Here is a 13968-nt window from a genome sequence, read left to right on the forward strand (position 1 = left end):
AAACCTACCTCGCCACACACCCCGAGGTGTGTGTATTGAGGCGTCAAGCAGTGGAAACGCCCCGCTCGCTTTTGCAGAATCACAAAATGAACAATCATCATGTGATGCATATACCCAGCCCGTTACCCAAGAGGCAGAAAGGCAAACATGGATACACAAGCAATCAGAAAGCAGACTGCAAGCAGATGGTTGCATTTTGTGAACTCACAGAGTGAATGCTCTATTCCGAACATCATGACTCCCAGATATGCACAGGCGCACTTGGAAACATACCTGTAGACCCTGAGATACGAGTGTATAAAGTGGACATGGCCATAGCAACCTAACCCATGACAGAGTGGACCCTTTCTCAACCTAGGATTCCATACTATTCTCCTATGCGACCATGTGCAGGCACGTGTGTACAGAAGCACCCCCACATGGGTCAATGTTGGTGCACAGTATTGGGATCATATTAACTTGTCCTGAAAGACCTACACTGGTTGCCAATTGTTTTCTGGGCTTAATTCAAATTGTTGGTCTTAACTTTTAAAGGCCTAAATGGCTTAGGACCTGGCTATCTAAAGGACCATGACCACCTATCTTGCAAAGAGAGTCCCTTTTGAGGATACCATTACCCATAGAGGCCTGTTTGTCAGGTATGCATGAAATGGTTTCCTCCTTGTGTTGCCCTCAAACTATGGAATGCACTCCCTTAAGAATTACATCTCACCCCCATTTTGTGGGCCTTTAGAAGGAGCGTAAAGACACACCTTTTCAGTTTAGACTTTTAACATGTGTAGTTTTTAATGGCTTAATATTTTTACTGTTTTTAATATTCTGTTTTTATTGTTTCAGGGTTTTGTTATTTTTAATTGTTGTACACTGCCTTGATGGCTTTTTAGCAGGTAAGGTGGTATATTAATGTTAATAATAATAAAATAAATAAATAAGCATGGGTTAATGCCATACTCATCCACCAGCATTTGTCAGATGAACCTTGGTATCTTTACTTTACGATATTTATTTATTAAACACCTCATAAAATAAATTTCTCTAAGATTTTCACTTTTTACATCAAATAAATTCGCAATAAAACAACCATATAAAACCAAGAAATGTGCTAGTACAGCATAAAAAAAATATCAGGCATGAGAGGTAAAACCCTATCACAAGGACTAAAATAACAAAAGACAGAAATACTAACCTTTTTAAAAAAAAATGCTTTAAGGCTGCAATCCTATACACATTGAATTGGGAGTAAGTCCCATTGAAATCAATGAGATTTAATTCTGAGTAGACATGCATGAGATTGCACTTAAAAGCCTGGGAGAACAGGAAAGTCTTAGCTTGGTGCCAAAAGGATAGTAGTGTGGGTGCCAGGTGAACTTCCCCTGGGAGAGCAACATCAAAAGCACCCTCTCTCTCGTTGCTACTCTGCAAGACTCCGAATGTGGGTGCACTTGAAGAAAGCCTTTTGTGGATAACTGTAAACTACCGCAAATTACACACTGGTGCATATGGGGGGAGGTGTTTTGTCAGAAGAGCTTGGCTGCTTTTGCTGGGGCACAGAGCAAACAGCATGAAGTCGCTTGTGTGCGAGGATTGAGAACTGGTGTGTCTTATTCCAGAAGAACTGCTTAGACTCAGGCAAAGAATCTGTGCTAGGCCCTCTTTTTTAGAACCACTCACTTTTCCCAGTGAGTGGGAAACACTCACCGTTTTAAGGAGTTTCTTCTCTGCTTCAAAAGCCATTGGCCATTTTGCATTGGGTGTTAAGGTTTGGCTGCACTTTGGCAAGGGGGCGGGCAAATACCCTTAGCCCTCCCTGAGCTCTCAAAACTCCATTCTCAGGGCTTTTGAAATAATAACCACACATTCTTCCCCAGTCAGCCCAAGACATTTTGCTTCCTGAGGCAGAACAGCCGAGGTTTGTCCCAGCACCTCCACCCACCCTACACTGCCTCCAAGGCCAGTCAAATCATTTGGACATCTGATTTAGGAAATCCCACCAGCGCCTCTCCGTGGGAGTAAGAAGACAGTTATAGCACATTAAGTCACTTATGAATTTGCTGCCCTTTTATGACACCCCAACCAGCTGCCTCAGGCCAAAGTTCCATTGTCCCTGCCCCACCCCCCACAAGCCTTCCCTTCTTTGTTCTTCTTCAGTTGTTTCCCCTGTGCTGAATTTTTACAGTGTAAAATTCTAGTATCTAGTACCATGCCTATTGATTGCACTGGAGAAAGAGATAAAGAAAGAGAATGATCCTGGCCATTGACTTCAATGTTTACATTTCATAGAATCATAAAATAGTAGAGTTGGAAGGGGCCTATAAGGCCATCGAGTCCAACCCCCTACTCAATGCACGAATCCAAAGCACACCTGATGGCTGTCCAGCTGCCTCTTGAAGGCCTCTAGTGTGGGAGAGCCCACAACCTTCCTAGGTCATTGGTTCCATTGTCATACTGCTCTAACAGTCAGGGAGTTTTTCCTGATGTCCAGCCGGAATTTGGCTTCCTGTAACTGGAGCCTATTATTCTGTGTCCTGCACTCTGGGAGGATCTAGAAGAGATCCTAGCCCTCTGTGTGACAACCTTTTAAGTATTTGAAGAGTGCTCTCATGTCTCCCCTCAGTCTTCTCTTCTCCAGGCTAAACATGCCCAGTTGTTTCAGTCTCTCCTCATAGGGCTTTGTTTCCAGACCCCTGATCATACTCGTTGCTCTCCTCTGAACACACTCCAGCTTGTTTGCAACCTTCTTGAAGTGTGGAGCCCAGAACTGGATGAAATACTCAAGATGAGGCCTAACCAGAGCCGAGTAGAGGGGAACCAGTACCTCGCGCGATTTGGAAGCTATACTTCTGTTAATGCAGCCCAAAATAGCATTTGCCTTTTTTGCAGCCACATCACACTGTTGGCTCATATTCAGCTTGTGATCTACAGCAATTCCAAGATCCTTCTTGTTTGTAGTATTGCTGAGCCAAGCATCCCCCATCTTGTAACTGTTCATTTGGTTTATTTTTCCTAGATGTAGAACTTGGCATTTATCCCTATTAAATTTCATTCTGTTGTTTTCAGCCCAGCAGTCCAGCCTATCAAGATTACTTTGAAGTTTGTTTCTGTCTTCCAGGGGGTATTAGCTATCCCACTCAACTTTGTGTCATCTGCAAATTTGACAAGCGTTCCCTGCACCTCCTTGTCCAAATCATTAATAAAAATGTTGAAGAGCACAGGGCCCAGGACTGAGTCCTGTGGTACCTTTACTTTACTTCTAAGAAAATGGGTTATGTTCAGATGGCACAAATACCCATACATGCAACTGCAAAGTTTTATAATTTTCAAAATTCCAAATATACCAAAACAAAGAAACTGTCCCCCTGAGTGGACTGTGCTCTAGTATTTCATACTAATGCAGCAGACCTAAAACATTAATTGTAAGGGAACAGGGATTTTTCATTAGAATCCCAACACAACTCCTTAATATTTCCCCTACTGATTCCCTCCTTTTAAACATTGCAATCTGTCATGTGCCCACATGTCACTGTACAATAGCACTGGGGGGGGGGGGGATATTCTCTTTCTTCCCAGACAACACTGCAACCTTCTCTCTTTTGATGCTTATAACTTTGCCTGACTTTTAACTCTTTGATGAAAATTTGCTCCAGGTAGCTTCCATCTCAGGTTGACGATTTATAGAAAGTTGCATCCTAAGACATGCAGCCATTTTAAAGCACAAGGTAAATGGAATATGAAAGTCGCTTGGGCTAATATAATTTCCTTTCCCTAGGCAGCCCAGGGGCCAGAACAGTAGGGCCATCTAACAACACCTTGGGGAAATGTCAAATCAGACTGAACTTTAAGCAGGGAAGCAAAATCCATCACACAATAAGGGAAATTATATCACGTGGGTACCTCAATCTAGTCACTCTGGCCTTTGAACCCTTTACATTCCCATCTTCCCTAATTACTAAGGGCTACAGCTAATTTCTTGTGGCTATTCTCCCTGCACTAAGCATGCTTTTGGTTACCTGTCTAACCTTTTCACCAACGTTTGCAGCTAGCTGACCTTTTGTTTCAAACCTTGCCTTTGCCATACAGTCACCAGGTGGCCTTTGGGCAACCACTATCTCCTCCTAGTTGAGAGAAAGACAATAGTTTCTGAGAGAGTTAAAAGTGGATTTGAGAAAAGTTTCACTTCCAATGGTCTCCGCATACTGTTCATTTGCCCCACACTACAATAACAGTTCAGAAACCTGCCAAACCAGTTTACCAGAGACAAATCTATGGCTGCATTTGGACAACACAATAGCCAACAGTTGTTTATCTAGCGGGTACTCCCCACACAACATGAAAATAATCAATTGTGGTGTGGATTAGTATCAGTGTTGAGTTGACTATTAGTCCATGCTGAGTTGACTCAATCATCCCCCACTCTCTCTCACCTCCTCAGTCCTCCCGCTAGTATCCCATCAGGCATTGCTGCTGAAAATCTATCCTGCTGGCTTGACTAGAGCAACAGCTGCTGCTTTGACCGCTTTTGCCTTGCGACTCTGTGGCTGATGAAGTAATCACTGTTAGCAGAGGTAATATCCAACGGTGCCCTCCACATGACATGATAACCAATGGTGGTTCAAATTGCCAACTCTGCACAGCATTGGTTATTTGCGTTGATTATTTTGGCCAGATAACCAACTGTTGGTTAAAAAACTCCAGCCACACAACACAATAACCCATGGTGGATTCAATAACCAACTGTCAACTATTTAAACCACCATTGGTTATCATGTTGTCTGAACCTAGTCTGTGAGTGGTGAACCATCTTTCAATTTGCCTTCAACTTTATGGGAAGAAATGACAGCAAACTATTGTCTTTCTCTGGCCCTAAACCTCATTCTCTCTGTTTTTGGCACTGTAATATGGGAATCAAAATACAGACCCACCTTACAGGTTTGTTGTAAGGATTACTGAAATAATGTATGTGAAACACTTTTTTAAAAAAAATCACTTTTAACATTCTAAAGTACTGCATAAATGTTTATTGCTACAACTGTTCCAACCACCATATTCACCATCTCTACTACTATATTGTTTTTAAATATCCATTCCTGTCTCAGGCCCAGATTTTGCAAAAGAACCACAAAGTTCCAAGCTTGAAATCCTGTCTCTCTCCACTACGGTTATCAATAGCTGGAAAACAACAACTCATACTCTTAAATTGCCATGGTGATCCCAATGGAGGCTGGTGGCTCCAATTTCGGCAGGGCTGTGAATCCATTCTGGGCTTCCGCCAGAACCAACCAGAACTCTAAAAGACCTATCCAAGGTGCTGAACCCAAGCAACAACCAAAAAACCCAGGTTCGGCACCTTGGACAGCTTAGAGGTCTGACTGGTTCTGACTGAAACCCAGAATGGAATCACTGCCCCACCGGAATCAGAGCCACCAGCTTTCACTGATTGGTCCATATGTATAACAATCCAAAATCTACAATAGCCTATGAAGGCACTATCACTGTGCAAGCCCCCATTTGCACATGATGGGAAAACTGACGATTGGCAGTTGCAGCAGTACCACATATGAGGGGGGGCAGAAAGGTTGTGGGTCCTGTGGAACTCAACTGGTGCTGCGGGGGTTATGGATGGCAGCCTGCCCAGGACTCCTATAAATCTGGACCTGGACATAATAAGCCCAGCACAGCAGAATTCTGCTTTTCGTGAACAAGGTATTTTGCTTGCTTTGTACTAAATCAACTGCAACGAATGAGTTCCAACAGAATTCTTTGCATCATCCAACAGGCTAATTCGCACATGTATTCAGATCCCTCCACGGTTATTTTGTACTTGCTTCCTGAAAGCCATGAGAGTGAGAACTGCTGAAAAACATTGCTTGGGAGGCAATAGGAAAGTTCTGGCTAGATCTGTGATGGCCAATTCACATGTGCAAATGGTCCCGGGCAGCATAAAATATGCATGCGTGAAGCAGCCCTGGGTGTATTGAGAAACTAAGTGAATAACTCAGTCACTTCTTAAGCCTTATTCCATAGGGAAGATTCTTTATGCTCACGCATGTTGCTACTCCCAAGTAAGGGCTTCAGCTTGACCCTGCTGCAGCACTCACTCTTAGCTGAAGTGTGAGTGTAGCTGCACCAGAGCAACTGGCAGCCAGCCTTCTGCCTTCATGGCCAAGCATGTTTCTGGGTGCCGCAACCCTTTCAGAAGGCTGTACTAAAGGAGAAGAGATGGAGAAGCAGGGCGATTTCATCAGCCCTGCAGAAAGACTACTTAATGTTTTTCCTCTCCCCTCCCCATTCCTTTTTCCTTGTGTGTCATTTTTTTAAAAGATTGTAAACCTGCAGGCAGGGGCTGTCTTTTTTTTTCTGGCTCTATGTAAGCAGCTCCAGGAGCTGTTTTGGTTGAAGAGTGAGATAAAAAACATGCTTTAAGGACACAATCCCTTGCATGTTTAGATAGACAGAAGTCCTACAGGCTAGGGAATGCTGGGAGTTGTAAAAGTCCCTCCCACCCCATATAATGTATAGGATTGCACCATAAATAAATAAATAAATAAATAAAGGCAAAATCCAAGCAGGGTACACAGTATAAGTGGATTCCTGCTGAGAAGCTAGGCCAGTGTGATCAAACACAGCCAATGCAAGCCAATAGGTAGCTAAGCTTACTGCCTCGGGCAACAGAATGCTAGTGACTCCATTGTGACTGGGAAATCCCTCAATGGGGAAGACAAACCCCTCCACCTCTAGAACCTTATTTATTTGCAATATTTATATACTGCCCTCCATCTTATGGTACTAAAGCAGTTTACAAAATGTAATAACTTTTTTTAAAAAATCCTAATAAAACAACAACAGAATTGCATCTCCATAGGGTGCCACAAGGGAGAAGGCTTTCTCCCTCATTGTCACGTAATATACCATGTGGAGTACTTGGAGAAGAGCCTGAAGGTCTTAAAGCATGGGCAGGCTGATCATAGAATCATAGAATAGTAGAGTTGGAAGGGACCTATAAGGCCATCAAGTTCAACCTCCTGCTCATTGCCAGAATCCACCTTAAAACATCCCTGATAGAGGCAGAGATTTGTGAACTGCCCAGAGAGCTTCGGCTATTGGACGGTATAAAAATGAAATAAATAAATAATATTTGGGTCCCAAATGCTTAGGGCTTCATAGGGATGCACTGGCACCTTAAACTGGGCTGGGAAGAGAATAGGCAGCTCTTGGTACAACAGGCACCTAGATGTGTGGAATATGATGTGTCACTCCATTCCTTTAGTTTTTCCCAAACGCATCCCGTCTCTCACTGTGAATGGAATGCACAGCCTCCATTCACTTCTATGGAATTGGAAAGGTGGCTGGGATTAGGGAAGCTTTAATGGGGCAGGGAAGAACGCCCATTCCTCCACCACTCCAGACACACTTTCCCCTCTCCATTGAGGAGGAAACGACGAGATGCAGTTGTGCAAGGGATGTGCAGTGTGGGAAAGCAAAATTAATTTTCACCTGGAGTGACAAAATAGCTTGAGCTGGCTCTGTGTGTGAATGAGCTCACAGTCTACTTACTGAACAGCAAGGAGTCTAACTTCATCGCACCCCTCTGAGATTGGGGGGTGGGGGCGGGAAGAGAGAGAGAGAGAGAGAACAAGCAGTACAAACGTGATCCTCTGTAGTACAGAAAGGCAAAAGTAGCTTGCCCAAGATCACCCAGGGAACTGGAGTCAAGGCTGGAGGATTGGTTCCAGGAGAAAACTCATCCTTCTTCTGCCATCATTGGCTCCAGGTAAGTGAGCTCCAGGTAGGTCATGGCTCCGTTTGCTACATCCACTGGAAACCAGGACCCACAAGGAAATATCTCCAGATTGCATAACTCTGAGTCCGTGTGTGTGTGTGTGTGTGTGTGTGTGTGTGTGTGTGTGTGTGTAAAGATGTCTCTGCTTGGGTGAAATTAATTCTAACATTTCCTAAATTCCTCGCATTGGAGGATCCTAGAGCACCAAACTGAGTAGGAGATGCTTCATAAGAACCTAGGAAGGTGCCTTATACAGGGTCAGACCACAGGTCCATCTAGCCCAGTATTGTCAACACTGACTGGCAGCCGTGGCTCTCCAGAATTCCAGGCAGCCCCACCTAGAGATGCCGGGGATGGAACGTGGGACCATGTGCATGCAAGGCAGCCACGCTTTTGCCACCAAGCTATGACCCTTCTAGACAGAACCATTTCAGGGAATATAAGAGCCCTACTGGATAAGGCCAGAAATCAATTGAGCCCAGAATCCCATTTCGCACAACAGAAAAAAGCCCCAAAACAGGTCATGAAGGGAACGGATTGCATCTAGTATTGGTCTATCTGCAGTCCCATTTATTTCAATGTGTCTACTCTAAGTATGACTAACATTGGATAGAACCCAATAACCTTTCCCTGATGTTGCCCTCCTTGTCGTATTAAGCAATTCACTACCTCTGAACATGGAGGTTCTGTTTAGGGACAATCATCATGACTTGGGTAAATCTATCTTCTGTGTATTTGTTGACTCCAAGAATGGGGAAAGTATGGCCCTTCAGATGTTGTGAGTCTACAATTCCCATCATCCTTCACCACTGGTTATGGCTGGTGCTGATGAGAGTTGCAGTCCAACAGCATCATCCGGAGGGCCACATGTTCCTTGCCTCTGGCCTAATACCTCCTTTAAAGTGACCTGTGCCAGTGACCATCACATTATCTTGCGGCAACCAATTCCGTATATTAGTTGCATGATGAAATGTTTCCTTTTGTCTGCCCTGAATTGACTGCCAATCAGTTTCATTGGGTGACCGTATCAGGGGAGAGGGAGAAACCTTTCTTCTCTCTCTCTCTCTTCCAAAGTGCCCTGTGATCTTTCCAATCTGTGTTAATTTAATCCATGATTTTACAGCATACACTCACGCAGCGCACACACATACACAAGTATGTGTATGCATGCACACGCACATGGATTGTGAAGGAATCACTCAGGGGTATGAACTCAATATCTCTCTACATGGAATTGCCGTAAGACACTTGAGCCACCCTTTAATTCAAAGAGTGGTTCAAAGAACAGACCTTCCTGTCCTCACTCAATGCAGGTTTAGTCTGACACACAGATTCAAATCTGCCACAGGAATTTGGGGGAGGGGTGGGTGAATCAGGACCTCAGCTGTTGCACATCGGAGCCTCACGTTCTTCCACCAAGGAAGCTTAATTCGTGGAGCAGAATGTGTCATGCAGTTTACAAAGACACACGCCAAAAATAATGCAAATATTATTTGATCTAATGAATCAATCAGATGTTATTTGTGCTACCCAAATCCCATAGAGCATCAGCAGACGTGGTAACAGCATCTTAGTAGACGAGGTCAGTTAGGTATCCTGTCCTAATTGCAAAACAGTGTGACAGAGGGGAAGATGGGAATGAGACTCAAATGAGTCTCATAGGGTAGAAGATGGAAATCTTGATTGAGAGATAGGGCAGGGAGTGTTGGGTGGGGAGAGGGAAGCCTCTCCCTCTGGCCCCTGGGAACATACCACAGGTCTTCTAAAAGCTTCCCCCCACAAGCCATGTGGACTAGCAGTTCTGAGAAGTCTACTGGACTTTTCTCACTGTGGTTCTGCAGTAAACAATGGTCTTTGGTGATAGTTATCCTGGATTCAATAATTCCATAATTTGCAGTAAAAGTGTATGTGATTTTCTGTACAGGAAGAGCCCTGGGAAAGTTGTTCATGTGTATATGGATGCGCTCTGCATGCATGCACACACACACAATTGTAAGCATGGAAAGTTCGTGCAAAGCCATTGGAAAGAAGAACCCTGTGTGCTAAACATGTATGCTCATGCACACAAAGGCTCATGCACATGGTTGCCCATGCACACAAACAGGGCATGCATGACACACATCTAGAAGTAAATGAACTCATCCATACCTACCCATCTATTCATACATATACATGCCCAAAGACATGCTGGTCGACATATATACCTACCATTAGTATGGCATACAAACAGGAGATACGCATGAATTAGCACACATGAATGCACTTGCAGACATCCATGGATACATACCTTTCACAGTCACAAAAGATGCAAGATCATACAGCTGCTTGTATTACACACAGACACACTTTGGACCACACATTTTGAGCACACGTACATGTTGAAATTACACAGGTACTAAATATACTGATATTTCTGTACACCACACACACACACACACACACACACACACACACACAGAGAGAGAGAGAGAGAGAGAGAGAGAGAAGCACATCTGTATAGTAGTCGATCTCTGCCTGTGTGTGTTTGTGTGTGAGTGAGAGAGACAGAGACAGAGAAAGACAGACAGACATTCATATATAGGGGAATGAGCTTGTACAAAGTCCCCAGGCATCTCAGTGCATTAGATGCCCTGAATGGAATATCAGAAACCTTTTCCTGACGTGTGCACGTGTAAAGTGCATTCCTGTTCTATTATCTACAGTGCTGCCAGTGTCTCCTATTTATTGCTCTCACTTACACATCTGAAGCACACTTGCTGTGCCTCTCTCACTGTGCCATCTTCCCCCCTCCAGCCCCTAGCCTAGATGGAACAACGCCTTGCCCCCCACATGGTCACACTTCTACCTCTGTTGTCCCAAAGATACTTCTAAACTTTCCAAGCATCCAGAGGCATGAACAGAATTGCTTGAACTCTGATCCATCTAGCAATGCGTCCCTCCCATCTCAGGATGAGCAACTTGGCCCACCCCATCCATCCCTGAACCCTGGCTGCATCCCATTCCCCCATCCCACCTGGTCCATCCATTCCTGCATCCCACTTCCCATCCCTGCTCCAACGATTAACTCCTCCATCCATTCAACCCCCGCCCCCTGCTACCACCCACCCCCATCCTACCTGGGGGGGAGCTAGGTGTCCCTCCCCCACCTGGGGCTTGGTGGCCGGCCGGCTGGGTTCCCACGTTACAGCTTGCCACGGGGCACAGTGTGGGCAGCTCCGGATGGCTCAGCCATGGCACGGAACTGCCTGCTTCTGCGCTCCCCGGCAAAGAATCTGAGCGCTGCTGCTTGTGCTGGCAGAGAGCCCAAGTAGCGGAAGACAAGGGCGGGAGCGGCTGCTAGGGGGTGCTGAGGGAGGAGAGACCCAGAAACACATGGAGAGCCTAAGGCAGGGGACATGTGATTGAGAGAGAGAGAGAGAGGTATTTGTGCACTACAGTGTGTGCGTGTGCGCGCGCGCGCTGTGCACATGCACACACACCCGTCCATGTGGGAATGGCATTTAAGTCACTGCGCGTGTTTGGTACGGCCACATGCCTCTGGGGCTCTGTTGCATCTTACCTGCGCAACGTTTATGCGCTTGTCTTTGGTGTTTGTACAGCAGGTTGTTGGTGTGGAGTTTTGTATGTTGGTAAGTAGTGTTTGTAGAGCTGCACGGAGGGTTTCCATTTGCTCTTCTCCTACTGCAGCTGTAGAAAGGGACCAATGGATACAAGTCTGTGTTTGTGGGTCAGTGCCGTTTGGGTGCAGCCGTGTGTATTTGTGCCTTTTCACGGGAAAGTGGTGTGTGCGTGTGAGAGAGAGAGGGGGGGAGGGAAAGTGTAGGCGTGTGAGTGAGGGGGGGAGTATATATATATATATATATATATATATGTGTGTGTGTGTGTGTGTGTGTGTGTGTGTGTGTGTGTGTGTGTAAGAAAGAGATAGAGGGGGTGGGGAGGCAGGGAGAGAGAGAGACTGGTGTATTTCTTGAGGTTGTTGTCCTGCTGCCCCAGCTGGGACCTCAAACGCGTCTCACCTTCCTTCCGAGTATTGGGGGCTATCAAAACTATAGGCAAGTTCTGGGGCACATACACCTCCGCTCCTCTGAAAGGTCAGTTTTAAGGAGAGACTCGGCATTCTATTTTTCTGATCAGGGCTTGATTCCTATATTTGAGAACAGGAAACTGCTTTTCTCCACATCAGAAGAGCGATCGTGTTGCGTGTCATGTGTCTACACACAGACAGAGCTTTCTCTGCAGCAGGTTCCTGCGTGCACATGCATTTTGTTCACTTCTGTTCTCCATGGGGCATACTGCGTTCTGGCTTACACAAGTCCACATGCGCTGTATGTGTTTGTGGGGAACTGACGCCTAAAGGACGTAATGCAGGGAAGGAACAGAAACCCACTTCTCAAACCCACCCTCCCCATGGGAACAAGCCGGGGGAGAGGGATAGGATGGTGGGATGAAGAATGGCTGATCAAAGACTGCACTTGGGATACAGGAATGGCTGGACCAGGGGAAGTGAGGGGAGCTGAGCAAATGCAGGGATAAAACATCCAAGTGCATTTCTACCTCTCACAGGACTACCCTCGTGTAACTATTCGCAAGTAATGGTGTGTCCGTTCCCATTCAGGTGCATTCGTGTGTGCTGCTCAACTCCTTCTGCAGCATGTTGCCCTTTCTGTAAACCACGGTGTGCTTTGCATGGCAGATTTGCACGGGGCCACAACCCTGGATGATTCCCACCAACTACATCTCTGAGTGCACACGTATGCATATACGACAGCCGCCTGTTTGCACTCCATTCTGGTACTGCCGTTGTATAAGGTCGCGTGTGTTTATAAATGAGTTGGGTTGAGTGCATCTTGGTGCGCTTGTCTGCCAGGTTCCTTCCAGAAAGGGAAGCGTGCGCGTGTGGTAGATTTCCTAAGGGGTGTGTAGACCTTTGTGCCGGAACCACCACCCCCCCTCCCTGCCACATCGTTCTACTCAAAAGTGTCTCAGGGTAACAGCTGTGTGAATGTGTCATCTGCAAATCTATTTGTGCAGCCCCAGCCGCTGTGGGTGTGAGATACACCATCGCTTCCTTCTTGGGAGAGAGGGGGTGGGTGGCAGGACTCCTGGGTTCTATTCAAAGCACCAGGGCAGAGGTCAGGTGTGAAGCATCGTTTGATGACGCTAATTCTTGGAAGACTGGAATGGCGGTGGAGGAAGCAGGAGTGGTCAAGAGTAAAAGGAATAGGAGGGCTGAGGCTGCAAGACCTCATGGGAACAAGGCTGGGATAGCAGGCATTGAGCCGTGGGATACATCTTGGACATAGCGAGGCTTGGCCTAGCTCTTTGTTGTTGTTTATTCGTTCAGTCACTTCTGACTCTTCGTGACTTCATGGACCAACCCACGCCAGAGCTTTCTGTCGGCCGTCGCCACTCCCAGCTCCCCCCAAGGTCAAATCTGTCACCTCCAGAATATCATCCATCCATCTTCCCCTTCCACAAAGAGAGGGCCAGGCTATGTTCTCCCTGAAGCCCAAAATTAGGCCTATTTTACATTTTGCTGCTATTGACAGTGGGATAGGATGAGAGAGAGGGCTAATACATGAAATACCTTCGCCCACCAGATCACCCTTACTCAGGAGTAGGCTTACTGGCCTTTTTAGCAGCGTCTGTGCCTGAAAAGACAGCACAGCTGTGCAGCCATTGGAAGGTGTTTGACGTTGATCTTCGTGAGAAGCTTCCGCTGCTGAATTCTGAAGATTAAACGGTTAAGAGGCGGAGGAGCAAACAAGCCATAAAGAAAGATTCCCGATCAGTTGTCAATGCTGCTTGAGAATACGAGCCAGTTTGTACATTCAATAGAATTGCATGGCAAAGCTTTTACTGGACTGTACCACTACAGGCAGGAAGGGCAGTGGTGGCGACATGGTCATGTGTGACTTTCTCCCCACCCCTATGAACAAAACTCCCTGCCTGTAGAAAAATATATATACCATGGCCAGGAGGTTAGTCGGCGTATTTTCTGCATACAGGGAGTATTCAAATATGTGAAACTGCATACACACCCCTTCAAGCTTGAAGCAGCACACTCCGAGAAACATTTTACCATGTAGATCAGGAATGGGGAATATGTGGCCCCTCCAGATAGCTAGGACTGATGAAAGTTGAAGTCAACAGTATATGGAGGGCCACGCGATCCCCACCACTGATGT

At 45.9% G+C, this 13968-nt stretch overlaps 1 protein-coding gene across 2 annotated transcripts in view; it reads right to left on the reverse strand.

The window, feature by feature from the left end:
• LOC134394266 (caM kinase-like vesicle-associated protein) overlaps nt 1–11088 on the reverse strand; it is a 49015-nt gene extending 37927 nt beyond the window's left edge. For both annotated transcript variants that reach the window (XM_063119545.1, XM_063119544.1), the window contains exon 1: nt 10894–11088. The gene's annotated coding sequence lies outside the window, so the exon portion shown is untranslated. The remainder of the gene's footprint in view (nt 1–10893) is intronic.
• Nucleotides 11089–13968: the final 2880 nt, after the last annotated feature.

This window comes from Elgaria multicarinata, chromosome 3, assembly GCF_023053635.1.
Source record: "Elgaria multicarinata webbii isolate HBS135686 ecotype San Diego chromosome 3, rElgMul1.1.pri, whole genome shotgun sequence".
Classification (NCBI taxonomy): Eukaryota; Metazoa; Chordata; class Lepidosauria; order Squamata; family Anguidae; genus Elgaria; species Elgaria multicarinata.